Raw genomic sequence first — 12176 nt, 5'->3', positions numbered from 1 at the left:
ACCATTTTCCACCTTAATCCTGACCATCTAAAACTGTGAAGTTTTAAACTTAAACTAGTTCTAACTCCTTTAAGTGCGTAATGCTGTGCAATATTAAATATTCTCAACTCTTTCTTAAAAAAACCTGCAGGAGTTGAAGGTTCACAGTACCTTTAAAAATGTGACTACTAAAGGTTATGACACCAGCATACAAATAGAACACAAGTTACTTTTTAAAATTTCATGATTTTGTGAGGGCATGGCTCATGAATTTTGAATGTTTGAGCTTGGCAGTATTATACGTTATCTCCTACAGAAGCATATTGGATAAACACATCTAGTCAGTGAGTAACAGTACTGAAATTCTAGATGGGAATGTGTCTCTAAAAGAAATACAACCTTCCTGCCTGCAGAAAAATACTTTTCCAGAAAGCATTCCACTTTTGATATTGTACTCATCATAACTTCCAGCTGCAGTGTACTCATATATGAGTGTGTCAAGATTTGAAAGACTTAAAAACAGTCTATAAAAATATAGAGAAACTGTGCTCCATTATTTCTCTAATGCTAAATGAATCAGGTTTTGACTTTCGTTAGGTTGGAATGAATGGTTGACATTTTGACTGTAGTTTTAGAAAATTTAAAAGCTAATTAGTGCCACCAATTTAGCCAAATTCAGTATATCTCTCTCAATACATAATTTGTCAACTACTTCAACGAGAACTTCTCAGGTGATCCATTATTCTGATATAGATTTTTCCATCACTAAATTACATGCTCATGGCCCTGAATGGAAAATGACTTGTAAAAAGCTGTTTATCTTAAACAGTCTCTTTCTTGTATCAAAAGTGGGACCTCTTGGTTACAGAGGAAAAACATCCTGAGTATATGAGATGGTGGCACTCATCCTTTTGAGACAAAAGTTAAACAGGTTGGTGCAATAATATATCATGCTGTAGGAGGTAATACCTATCTGATTATACAAAATCCATATTTTGCTCACTTGTAATCCTTAAATATCTTGTGGCAGTTTTTGGAAGGAGGAAATGTATTAACCACCGTATCCTAGATAAAATTTAACTTGGGTTATTATATTGAACCTACCTAAAGTCCCACAACAATTTCAGTTGGATTAGGAAAATGTATACATGCTTTACCTGGAAGTTTCCCTTCTTGGAATAATGAGGCCTACAGATCCAACCCGCCCTAATGAATTGTTAATTTGTGAAAAAAACTGGATTACTGATTGCACTGGTCTACGATTTTTGAGAAGTCATCTGCTTCAGAGATAAAATGTGCTATTTATTATGTATTTTGATGTGCTGAATTCAAATATGACTGTGGCGGGGTCAGGCTACCCCGCCGTAACCCGGAAGGAGTTAAGTCCCAGGGACTGACAGTGGAAGTCCCGCCTCCCTGGGCGGACTGGGCATGCTCCAAGTGCTATAGGAGTATAAAGGGAGGGAGACCAGCTCATTCTGGGCTGGAGCCCATAGGAGAAGGACCCGCCGGGGAAGCTCCTGCGGCGGACCAGCCACAGCCGTTGACTGCACCGGGAAGAGACGCCGTCCACGGCCTGGCGGTTGGAGGAGACCCAGGGGACGACCAAATCCGCCGAGTATCAAGGACCCGACGACTCCTGGGAGACCCCAACGAAGAGCCTGGTAGGAAGGGACCCAGGGAGGGTGACAGAGTGGTACCTCCCTCTCCCCCCCCCCCCGGGGAAACTCAGCGTGTTTCAGTCGGAACCCCCCGCTGAGTTGGTGGAAAAGCCCTATGCTACGGTTAGGGCCCTGGGTCGGGGCCCCCCTACTGGACTCTGGCCGCTAGGCCACGCTACCCTCCACCTGAGGGTTGCTTCCTGGACTCTGGCCGCTAGGCCACGCTACGCTCCACCCGAGGGTTGCTTACTGGACTCTGGCTGATAGGCCCTACTGCCCGATAACCGAGGGCTGTGTTACAGACTCCTGCCGTCAAGCCGCGTCTCCTTGAGGAAAAGGGGACGTCATAGACTCTGGCTGCTAGGCCATACTGCCCTGGATTGAAGGGCTAATTGACGGACAGTGGCGGATAGTCCACGCTGCTCGCAACCTTAGGGGCGTGGACCATCACAATGACAATTAAAACAACTGGCTACTGTTTCTAAGATATTAAAGTTTTTACATTTTATGTCTATGTATATTGTGTAGATAGTAGAGTTTTAATCATAAATTGTAAACCTAGGTCTTTTCATGTGTTTATGGTTGCTTTACATGATACTTCACCTGTCCTGTTTATGTAACACTTAAAAAATCAGCAGAAGGGTTATATAAATACAATTTATTATGAAACAAAAGGCAAAAAACTATTATGTACATAGTTTAGTCCTATTCAGTGTCTACTCGGCGCTTCTTGGCTTGTCTCTTGTATTCATTAAATGGAGCATCTCTTGTCACTGTCCAGCAATAGACTGCAAGCATTGATGGGCTCCATTTGCCCTGATAGCATTTCTCCATTGTTGCAATGTCCTGGTGAAATCGCTCGCCGTGCTCGTCGCTCACTGCTCTGCAGTTCGGTGGAAAAAAATCTAGATGAGAGTGCAAAAAATGTATCTTCAGTGACATGTTGCAACCAAGGCTTTTGTATGCCTTGAGGAGGTTTTCCACCAGCAACCTGTAGTTGTCTGTCTTGTTGTTTCCGAGAAAATTTATTGCCACTAACTGGAAGGCTTTCCATGCCGTCTTTTCCTTGCCACGCAGTGCATGGTCAAATGCATCATCTCGAAGAAGTTCACGAATCTGAGGACCAACAAAGACACCTTCCTTTATCTTAGCTTCACTTAACCTTGGAAATTTTCCACGGAGGTACTTGAAAGCTGCTTGTGTTTTGTCAATGGCCTTGACAAAGTTCTTCATCAGACCCAGCTTTGATGTGTAAGGGTGGTAACAAAATCTTCCTTGATTCAACAAGTGGTGGATGCTGAACACTTTTCCTCCCAGGCTCCAATGACTGTCGGAGTGGCCAATCTTTCTTGATGTGGTGGGAATCTCTTGCACGACTATCCCATTCGCAGAGAAAACAGCAGTACTTTGTGTATCCAGTATGCAGACCAAGCAAGAGAGCAACAACCTTCAAATCGCCACAAAGCTGCCACTGATGTTGGTCATAGTTTATGCACCTCAAAAGTTGTTTCATATTGTCATAGGTTTCCTTCATATGGACTGCATGACCAACTGGAATTGATGGCAAAACATTGCCATTATGCAGTAAAACAGCTTTAAGACTCTTCTTCGATGAATCAATGAACAGTCTCCACTCATCTGGATCGTGAACGATGTTGAGGGCTGCCATCACACCATGGATGTTGTTGCAGGCTACAAGATCACCTTCCATGAAGAAGAATGGGACAAGATTCTTTTGACGGTCACGGAACATGGAAACCCTAACATCACCTGCCAGGAGATTCCACTGCTGTAGTCTGGAGCCCAACAGCTCTGCCTTACTCTTGGGTAGTTCCAAATCCCTGACAAGGTCATTCAGTTCACCTTGTGTTATAAGGTGTGGTTCAGAGGAGGAGGATGGGAGAAAATGTGGGCCCTGTGACATTGATGGTTCAGGACCAGAAGTTTCATCCTCTTCCTTGTCTGACTCAAGTGAGAATGATTCTGGTGCATCTGGAACCGGCAGTCCTCCTCCGTGGGGTACTGGGCGTATAGCTGATGGAATGTTTGGATAATGCACAGTCCACTTTTTCTTCTTTGACACACCTTTCCCAACTGGAGGCACCATGCAGAAGTAACAATTGCTAGTATGATCTGTTGGCTCTCTCCAAATCATTGGCACTGCAAAAGGCATAGATTTCCTTTTCCTGTTCAACCACTGGCGAAGATTTGTTGCACAAGTGTTGCAGCGTATGCGTGTGGCCCACCTCTTGTCCTGATCTCCAATTTTGCAGCCAAAATAAAGGCGATAGGCTTTCTTAACCATAGTGGTTATACTGCGCTTTTGTGATGCAAAAGTCACTTCACCACAAACATAGCAGAAGTTATCTGCACTGTTCACAGAAGTACGAGGCATCTCTGCTCACTTTGGCTAAACAGAAATGTGTCCCTTCGCAAAATCAAACACTGACAAATAAGAGAGCACGACACTGTATGATTTCTAGAGCTGATATAGGGCAATTTGTTCATCAGAGTGATGTAAGCTTTGTTATGATTGCATCATCCATGACTTCTAGGAATAACAGGATGCAATTCATATCATGTATGACGCAATACCAGCTTCAGATTGCATCATTCATTGTTTTGCCTAAAAAGCAAGTACTGTCCAAACCCAGTCATAGATTTATTCATAGATCCAGTCAAAGATGTATTTTAGTCATTTCTGGTTTAAATTGAGATCCCTTCCCTTTATAACTCACTTATCCTCCGCCATTCCCAAGTCAAGGGTCGTATATACTGACCCAATAGCATATCTTGAAAACTAGAGCCAATCAACAATTTTAAGCATCATTTTGGTTCTCAGTGACCCAGAATTAGTAAAGTTTGACTTCATTTATTTCAGAAGCATTTTGGCTGTAGAGCAGTGTTGGTACTCAATTTGTTTTTCATTTAATTCCTTGTTCTGCAGAAGGATTGCTACTATTTAGTCTTAACGCTTAGTTTAAGATTCCTTGCCAATATACAGTGGACTTCCTTTACTGTGCATATATCTCAAGAGCTTTTCAAAGGTGGAGCTGCCCTTCCTCTATTGATTGGCGGCTCTGGTCTGCCTCCTAGGTTGTATATAGCAGAGACTCAGTAACATCATGGATCTGTGGACCTCATCTCAAATAAGAGAGATTATTTTCTTAGTCTTCTGTCTCAAACTGCTGGATAAAATTGCTGTTCCCTGCTCAGTAGTTGCTGTGTTCCACCCCACAGGTGACTAGTTAGGATAGTTCCATTCATTTATTTATTTATTATCTCCTAGAACTGGAAGGGGCCTTGAAAGGTCATCGAGTCCAGCCCCCTGCCTTCACTAGCAGGCCCAAGTACTGATTTTGCCCCAGATCCCTAAGTGGCTCCCTCAAGGATTGAACTCACAACCCTGGGTTTAGCAGGCCAATGCTCAAACCTCTGAGCCATCCCTCCCCCCTACTCAAACCACTGAGCTATCCCTCCCCATAGTTAAGCCACCCCTGTTCGTGTATAGTTCTTGGAGATAAAAGGTACTAAAGAAATACATACAATTGCATGTGTGTATTATTTTACAGCGCGCTCAGATGTTATGTGCTTCAAAAAACAACCATTAAAAGACAGGACAATACAGTGCAAATGACAGACAAAACAGGAAGTATAGGGAAGACTGACGGACATATTACAGAAACTTGCCTCATTTTTTACATATGGGTGTGTCTGGTTGTATGTGGCTTTGTGGTTTGAATGCTTCTGTTGGCTTTTATTATTGTGTGAACGTACTTTCTGTTGGTATTACTACAGAGTTTCAGTAGAGAGGGGGAGTCGTCTTCATAGCTTATGCGCAACGTGCCTCATATGGCCAGGACTCATCAGCGAATTTGGTCCTCTGGTTGGATCATTAGCTTCCCTGGGCCAGGTACTGATAGGGAGTGCTACGTGAATGCTGATCCATTTCCCACCTCCCCCCTGAGAGGAAGTGATACGAATGAGATGATAATGAAAGTTTGTTGGAAGGGAGTTATAGGCTTCTACAAGGTTCTTATTCTGATCACAGCTACTGTTGGATGGTTAGGAAACCACTGCTGTGTCTGAAAGATATTTGAGTACTTCATATCAGCATTGACAGGGCTGCCACGTGGCACATATCTAAGGCCTGGTCTACACTACGAGTTTAGGTCGACTTTAGCAGCGTTAAATCGAATTAAGCCTGGACACATTCACAGGGCAAAGCTCTTTCTTTCGACTTAAGGGACCCTTTAAACCGGTTTCTTTACTCCACCTCCGACGAGGGGATTAGCGATAAAATCGGCCTTGGCGGGTCGGAATTGGGGTAGTGTGGACGGAATTCAACATTATTGGCCTCCGGGAGCTATCCCACAGTGCTTCATTGTGACCGCTCTGGACAGCACTCTCAACTCAGATGCACTGACCAGGTAGACAGGAAAAGCCCCGCGAACGTTTGAGTTTCATTTCCTGTTTGCCCAGCGTGGAGAGCACAGGTGACCATGCAGAGCTCATCAGCACAGGTAATCGTGATGGAGTCCCAGGATCGCAAAAGAGCTCCAGCATGGACCGAACGGGAGGTACGGGATCTGCTCGCCCTATGGAGAGATGAATCAGTGCTAGCTGAACTCCATAGCAGTAAACGAAATGGCAAAATATTAGAAAAGGTCTCCAAGGCCATGAAGGACAGAGGCGATAACAGGGATGCACAGCAGTGCCGCGTGAAAATTAAGGAGCTAAGGCAAGCCTACCACAAAGCCAGAGAGGCAAACGGAAGGTCCGGGGCAGAGCCGCAAACATGCCACTTCTATGCGGACCTGCATGCCATGCTAGGGGGTGCAGCCACCACTACCCCAACCGTGTGCTATGACTCTGTCACTGGAGAAACACACAGGGAAGAGGGTTCGGGATACGAGGAAGAGGAGGATGAAGATAATGTAGATAGCTCACAGCAGCAAGGAAGCGGAGAAACCGGTTTCCCCAACAGCCAGGATATGTTTATCACCCTGGACCTGGAGCCAGTAACCCCCGAACTCACCCAAGGCGTGCTCCCAGACCCTGAGGGCACACAGGGGACCTCTGGTGAGTGTACCTTTGTAAATATTACACATGGTTTAAAAGCAAGCGTGTTTAATGATTAATGATTAATTTGCCCTGGCAATCGCGGCCAGTACAGCTACTGGAAAAGTCGGTTAACGTGTATGGGGATGGAGCGGAAATCCTCCAGGGACATCTCCAGAAAGCTCTCCTTCATGTACTCCCAAAGCCTTTGCAAAAGGTTTCTGGGGAGGGCTGCCTTATCCCGTCCGCCATGGTAGGACACTTTACGATGCCAGGCCAGTAGCACGTAGTCTGTAATCATTGCATAACAAAGCATGGCAGCGTATGGTCTCAGTGTTTGCTGGCATGCAGACAACATCCATTCCTTATCGCTCTTTGTTATCCTCAGGAGAGTGATAACGTTCACGATCACCTGGTTGAAATGGGGCGATTTTATTAAGGGGACATTCAGAGGTGCCAGTTCCTGCTCGGCTGAACAGAAATGTTCCCCGCTGTTAGCCACGCGGTGGGGGGTAGGGGTGAAGTGATCATCCCAGAGAATTGTGTGTGTGTGTGGGGGGGGGGGGGGGTTGGGTTTGTGCTGCATGTTAACCCAGGTACCGCAGCCCCTCCTTTTACATTGCAAACCCATTTTAAATGGCCAACCCAATGGGTGCTTGGTATGGGAAATGAGGGTGCTATTGTTTGAAACCATTCCCATATGTTAAGGTTAAAAAAGCCAAAAGACTGTGGCTTACCATGGCTGCCTGCAAGCCGAAATCTGTTGCCTGGCACTGCGTGAGTGATCTCTCACACCAAACCGGCAGGCCCTCACTATAAGAGGAAAAATGCGACCTTGTAACGAAAGCACATGTGCTGTGTAATGTGAACAGCAAAATTTAACGTGAAAGAGTGTACCCATTGTTCTCTAAAATGTGTCTTTTTTAACCACCTCTCCCTTCACCACCACCAGCTGCAAATGTTTCTCTTTCACAGAGGCTAGTGAAGATTAGAAGAAAACGGCGGACTCGGGATGACATGTTCCCGGAGCTCCAGATGTCCTCCCACGCTGAAAGAGCACAGCAGAATGCGTGGAGGCAATCAATGTCAGACTACAGAAAAGCACAGTATGAATGAGAGGAGAGGTGGCGGGTTGAATCGCGGGATGACCAGAGCAAGTGGCGGGCTGAAGATGATAGGTGGCATCAGCTTGCAGACATTAGGCAAGAGTCGATGCTCCGGCTGCTGGAGCATCAAACTGATATGCTCCAGCGTATGGTTGAGCTGCTGGAAAGGCAGCGGGAGCAGAGACCGCCGCTACAGCCCCTGTGTAACCAACAGCCCTCCTCCCCAAGTTCCATAGCCTCCTCACCCAGATGCCCAAGAACACGGTGGGGGGGCCTCCGGCCACTCAGTCATTCCACCCCAGATGATTGCCCGAGCATCAGAAGGCTGGCCTTCAAAAAGAGTTAGTTTTAAACTGCAGTGTGTCCTTTTCCATCCCTCCTCCCCCACCCATCCCAGGCTACCTTGGCAATTATCCCCCTAGTTGTGTGATGAATTAATAAAGAATGCATGAATGTGAAGTAACAATGACTTTATTGCCTCTGCAAGCGGTGCTCGAAGGGGGAGGGGAGGGGAGGGTGGTTGGTTTACAGGGAAGTAGAGTGAAGCGGGTGGGGGGATGGGGCGGAGGGTTCATCAAGGAGAAACAAACAGAAGTTTCACACCGTAGCCTGGCCAGTCACAAAACTCGTTTTCAAAGCTTCTCTGATGCGCACTGTACCCTGCTGTGCTCTTCTAACCGCCCTGGTGTCTGGCTAGGCGTAATCAGCGGCCAGGCGATGTGCCTCAACCTCCCATCCCGCCATAAATGTCTCCCCCTTACTCTCACAGATATTGTGGAGCGCACAGCAAGCAGCAATAACAATGGGGATATTCTTTTCGCTGAGGTCTGAGCGAATCAGTAAGCTGCAGCAGCGCTCTTTTAAACGTCCAAATGCACATTCCACCACCATTTGGCACTTGCTCAGCCTGTAGTTGAACAGGTCCTGACTCCTGTCCAGGCTGCCTGTGTATGGCTTCATGAGCCATGGCATTAAGGGGTAGGCTGGGTCCCCAAGGATAACTATAGGCATTTCAACATCCCCAACGGTTATTTTCTGGTCCGGGAAGAAAGTCCCTTCCTCCAGCTTTCGAAACAGACCAGAGTGCCTGATGAAACGAGTATCATGTACCTTTCCCGGCCATCCCATGTTGATGTTGGTGAAACGTCCCTTGTGATCCACCAGGGCTTGCAGCAGCATTGAAAAGTACCCCTTGCGGTTTATGTACTTGGTGGCTTGGTGCTCCGGTGCCAAGATAGGGATATGGGTTCCGTCTATCGCCCCACCACAGTTTGGGAATCCCACTGCAGCAAAGCCATCCACTATGGTCTGCACGTTTCCCAGAGTCACTACCCTTGATATCACCAGGTCTTTCATTGCCGTGGCAACTTGAATCACAGCAGCCCCACCGTAGATTTGCCCACTCCAAATTGATTCCCGACTGACCGGTAGCTGTCTGGCGTTGCAAGCTTCCACAGGGCGATCGCCACTTGCTTCTCAACTGTGAGGGCTGCTCTCATCCTGGTATTTTGGTGCTTCAGGGCAGGGGAAAGCAAGTCACAAAGTTCCATGAAAGTGCCCTTATGCATGCAAAAGTTTCGCAGCCACTGGGAATCGTCCCACACCTGCAGCACGATGCGGTCCCACCAGTCTGTGCTTGTTTCCTGGGCCCATGGCATTCCACGGCATGAACCTGCCCCAGTAACACTATGATTTGCACATTGCTGGGGCCTGTGCCTTGTGAGAGGTCTATGTCCATGTCAATTTCCTCATCACTCTCGTCGCCACGCTGCAATCGCCTCCTCGGCTGGTCCTGGTTTTGCTTTGGCATGTCCTGGCTCTGCATATACTCCAGGACAATGCGCGTGGTGTTCATAGTGCTCATAATTGCCGCGGTGATCTGAGCGGGCTCCATGATCCCAGTGCTATGGCGTCTGGTCTGAAAAAAGGCGCGAAACTAGTATCTGACGGATGGAGGGAGAGAGGGGCGAGTGACAACATGGCGTAGAGGTACAGGGAATTAAAATCAACAAAGGTGGCTGTGCATCAGGGAGAAACACAAACAACTGTCACACAGAATGCCCCCCACCCCCCCCAAAGATTGAACCCAAAACCCTGGGTTTAGCAGGCCGTTGATTTCACGGAGGGAGGGGGAAGCAAATGAATACAGAACAAATCTATTTTTTACATCTTAAGCTGGCAGACGACGGTGCTGCATGACTGATAGCCCTCTGCATCTTCTGGGTGCTTGGCAGAAAATACTAGGTGCTTGGCAGAAAATAGCATACTACGACTGATAGCCATCATCGTCAAGACAGTTCGATAGGACTGAGCATGTCTGCCCAGGTGCCCATGATTGACAGCCACTGCAGTACAATGATGGATACCAGTCATAATATACCATCTTCTACCAAAAGGCAAGGGGCTGCTGTTGTGTGCAGTGCAGCTCCACGTCTGCCAGCACCCAGATCGCCGATGAAGGCTACCAGTCATACTGCACCATCAACTGCCAAAAGGCAACTAGCTGCTGCTGTGTAGCAATGCAGTACCACGTCTGCCGGCACCCAGAGGACATATGGTGATGTTGAGTTGAGCTGAGCGGGCTCCATGCTTGGCGTGGTATGTTGTCTGCACAGGTAACCCAGGTAAAAAGGCGCGAATTGATTGTCTGCCCTTGCTCTGACGGACGGGGAGGTGCCTGATGACATGTACCCAGAACCCCCCGCGACACTGTTTTGCATCATTCAGGCATTGGGATCTCAACCCAGAATTCCAATGGGCGGCGGAGACTGCGGGAACTGTGGGATAGCTACCCACAGTGCAATGCTCCGGAAGTCGACGCTAGCCTCGGTACTGTGGATGCGGTCCACCGACTTAATGCACTTAGAGCATTTTATGTGGGGACACACACAGTCGGCTGTATACAACCGATTTCTATAAAACCGGCTTCTATAAATTCGACCTAATTTCGTAGTGTAGACATACCCTAAGTGACACTCATGCATTTGGCAGCCATATCATGCATCCAACAGCTCAGCTGAGATGTCACATCTGGCTGAGCTGGGGGAAGACTGCAGGCATGTGTCTTCTAGCAGCTACAGTGGACAATACTGGGGCAACAGCTGAGCAGGCAGCCAGAGCTGCTCCTCTTTTGCTGCTCTCCTTGTTTGCTCAGGGACAGAAATAAGTGGCTGGGAAAGGACAGTGAGTGTCAGAACAAGCCCCAGGCTCTCCCCCCTGGCCCCAAGCTGGCTGTATCAGCCCTGCCACTGTCCCCTTCCTCTCCCCACCCTTCCCTCCCTCCCCCTCCCCCCCCCCCCCGGGAGGGTGCAAGGATGTTTCGCGCCCTAGGCGAAACTTCCACCTTGCGTCCCCTCCCCCTCCCCGAGCCCTGTGGCAGCTCTCCGCACTAAGGTGACTCTCCCCCTCTACCCCCTCCCCCCCGCAGCAGCAGCAGCTTCTCCCCTCCGCCCTGAGGCGCCCCCCCGCTCGCGGCAGCTCCCCCTGGCCCGGGGAGTCGTGCGGCAGCTCCCCACCCCAGCTCATCTCTCTCCGCTTCCTCTCCGAGCATGTCATCGCTGCTCCACTTCTCCTCCCTCCCAGGCTTGTGGTGCCAGTCAGCTGTTTGGTGCCACAAGCCTGGGAGGGAGAGAAGCAGGAGCGGGGCGGCGTGCTCAGGGGAGGAGGCGGAGCAGAGGTGAGCTGGGGTGGGGAGCGGTTCCCCTGTGTGCCGCCCCACCCCCTTACTTGGTGCAGGCGGCCCTCCCCGCGTCCCCCTGCCCCAGCTCCCTCCGCCTAAATGCCAACGACGACCGGGGCGGCCGAAGATCTGGCCGCCGCTGAAGGACCCGAAATGCCGCCCCCCAAATGCTAGTGCCCTAGGCGACCACCTAGGTCGCCTAATGGGTTGCACTGGCTCTGTTCTCCCCCACCCCACCCCACTCCGCACTCTGTATGTGGCTCCAAAGTTGCCTTAATGGTACTCTTTTGACTGCCAAGTACCATCTTGTAAAAAAAAAAATTTCTCCATTGTTGTAACCTAAAAAACAATTTAATTCCGTACCAAACTTTCTGCTGTTCATTACTACTAATTACTGAGCTCCAGCAGCATCCACTGCACTGTTTAAGCATAGGAGCTGATCCTTTAACCATTCAAAAAGTCCTGTTAGGCCTAATTGTCCTCTTACCACCAGCTTAACTCCACTGAGCTCAGTGGAGATACTCTTGTCACTGGTGTGGGAGGCGAATCATACGTATGGATTTCAGTGAGACTACTTGCCTGTGTAAGGGCTTCCAGATCAGACCCATGCTATTGTCCAAATATTATTTTGAAAGGTGCTTACTTAGTTTAAAATTAAACAGGAGTTTTAAAAATTACTTTGTGCATCAA

At 48.3% G+C, this 12176-nt stretch overlaps 1 protein-coding gene across 3 annotated transcripts in view; it reads left to right on the top strand.

Moving 5' to 3' along the window:
• The window catches only part of MGAT5 (alpha-1,6-mannosylglycoprotein 6-beta-N-acetylglucosaminyltransferase), a 245542-nt gene that overhangs the window by 118601 nt on the left and 114765 nt on the right, over positions 1-12176 (top strand). The window lies entirely within an intron of this gene.

This window comes from Malaclemys terrapin, chromosome 11 (assembly GCF_027887155.1).
Source record: "Malaclemys terrapin pileata isolate rMalTer1 chromosome 11, rMalTer1.hap1, whole genome shotgun sequence".
Classification (NCBI taxonomy): domain Eukaryota; kingdom Metazoa; phylum Chordata; order Testudines; family Emydidae; genus Malaclemys; species Malaclemys terrapin.
This window is presented reverse-complemented; position numbering and strand designations above follow the sequence as displayed.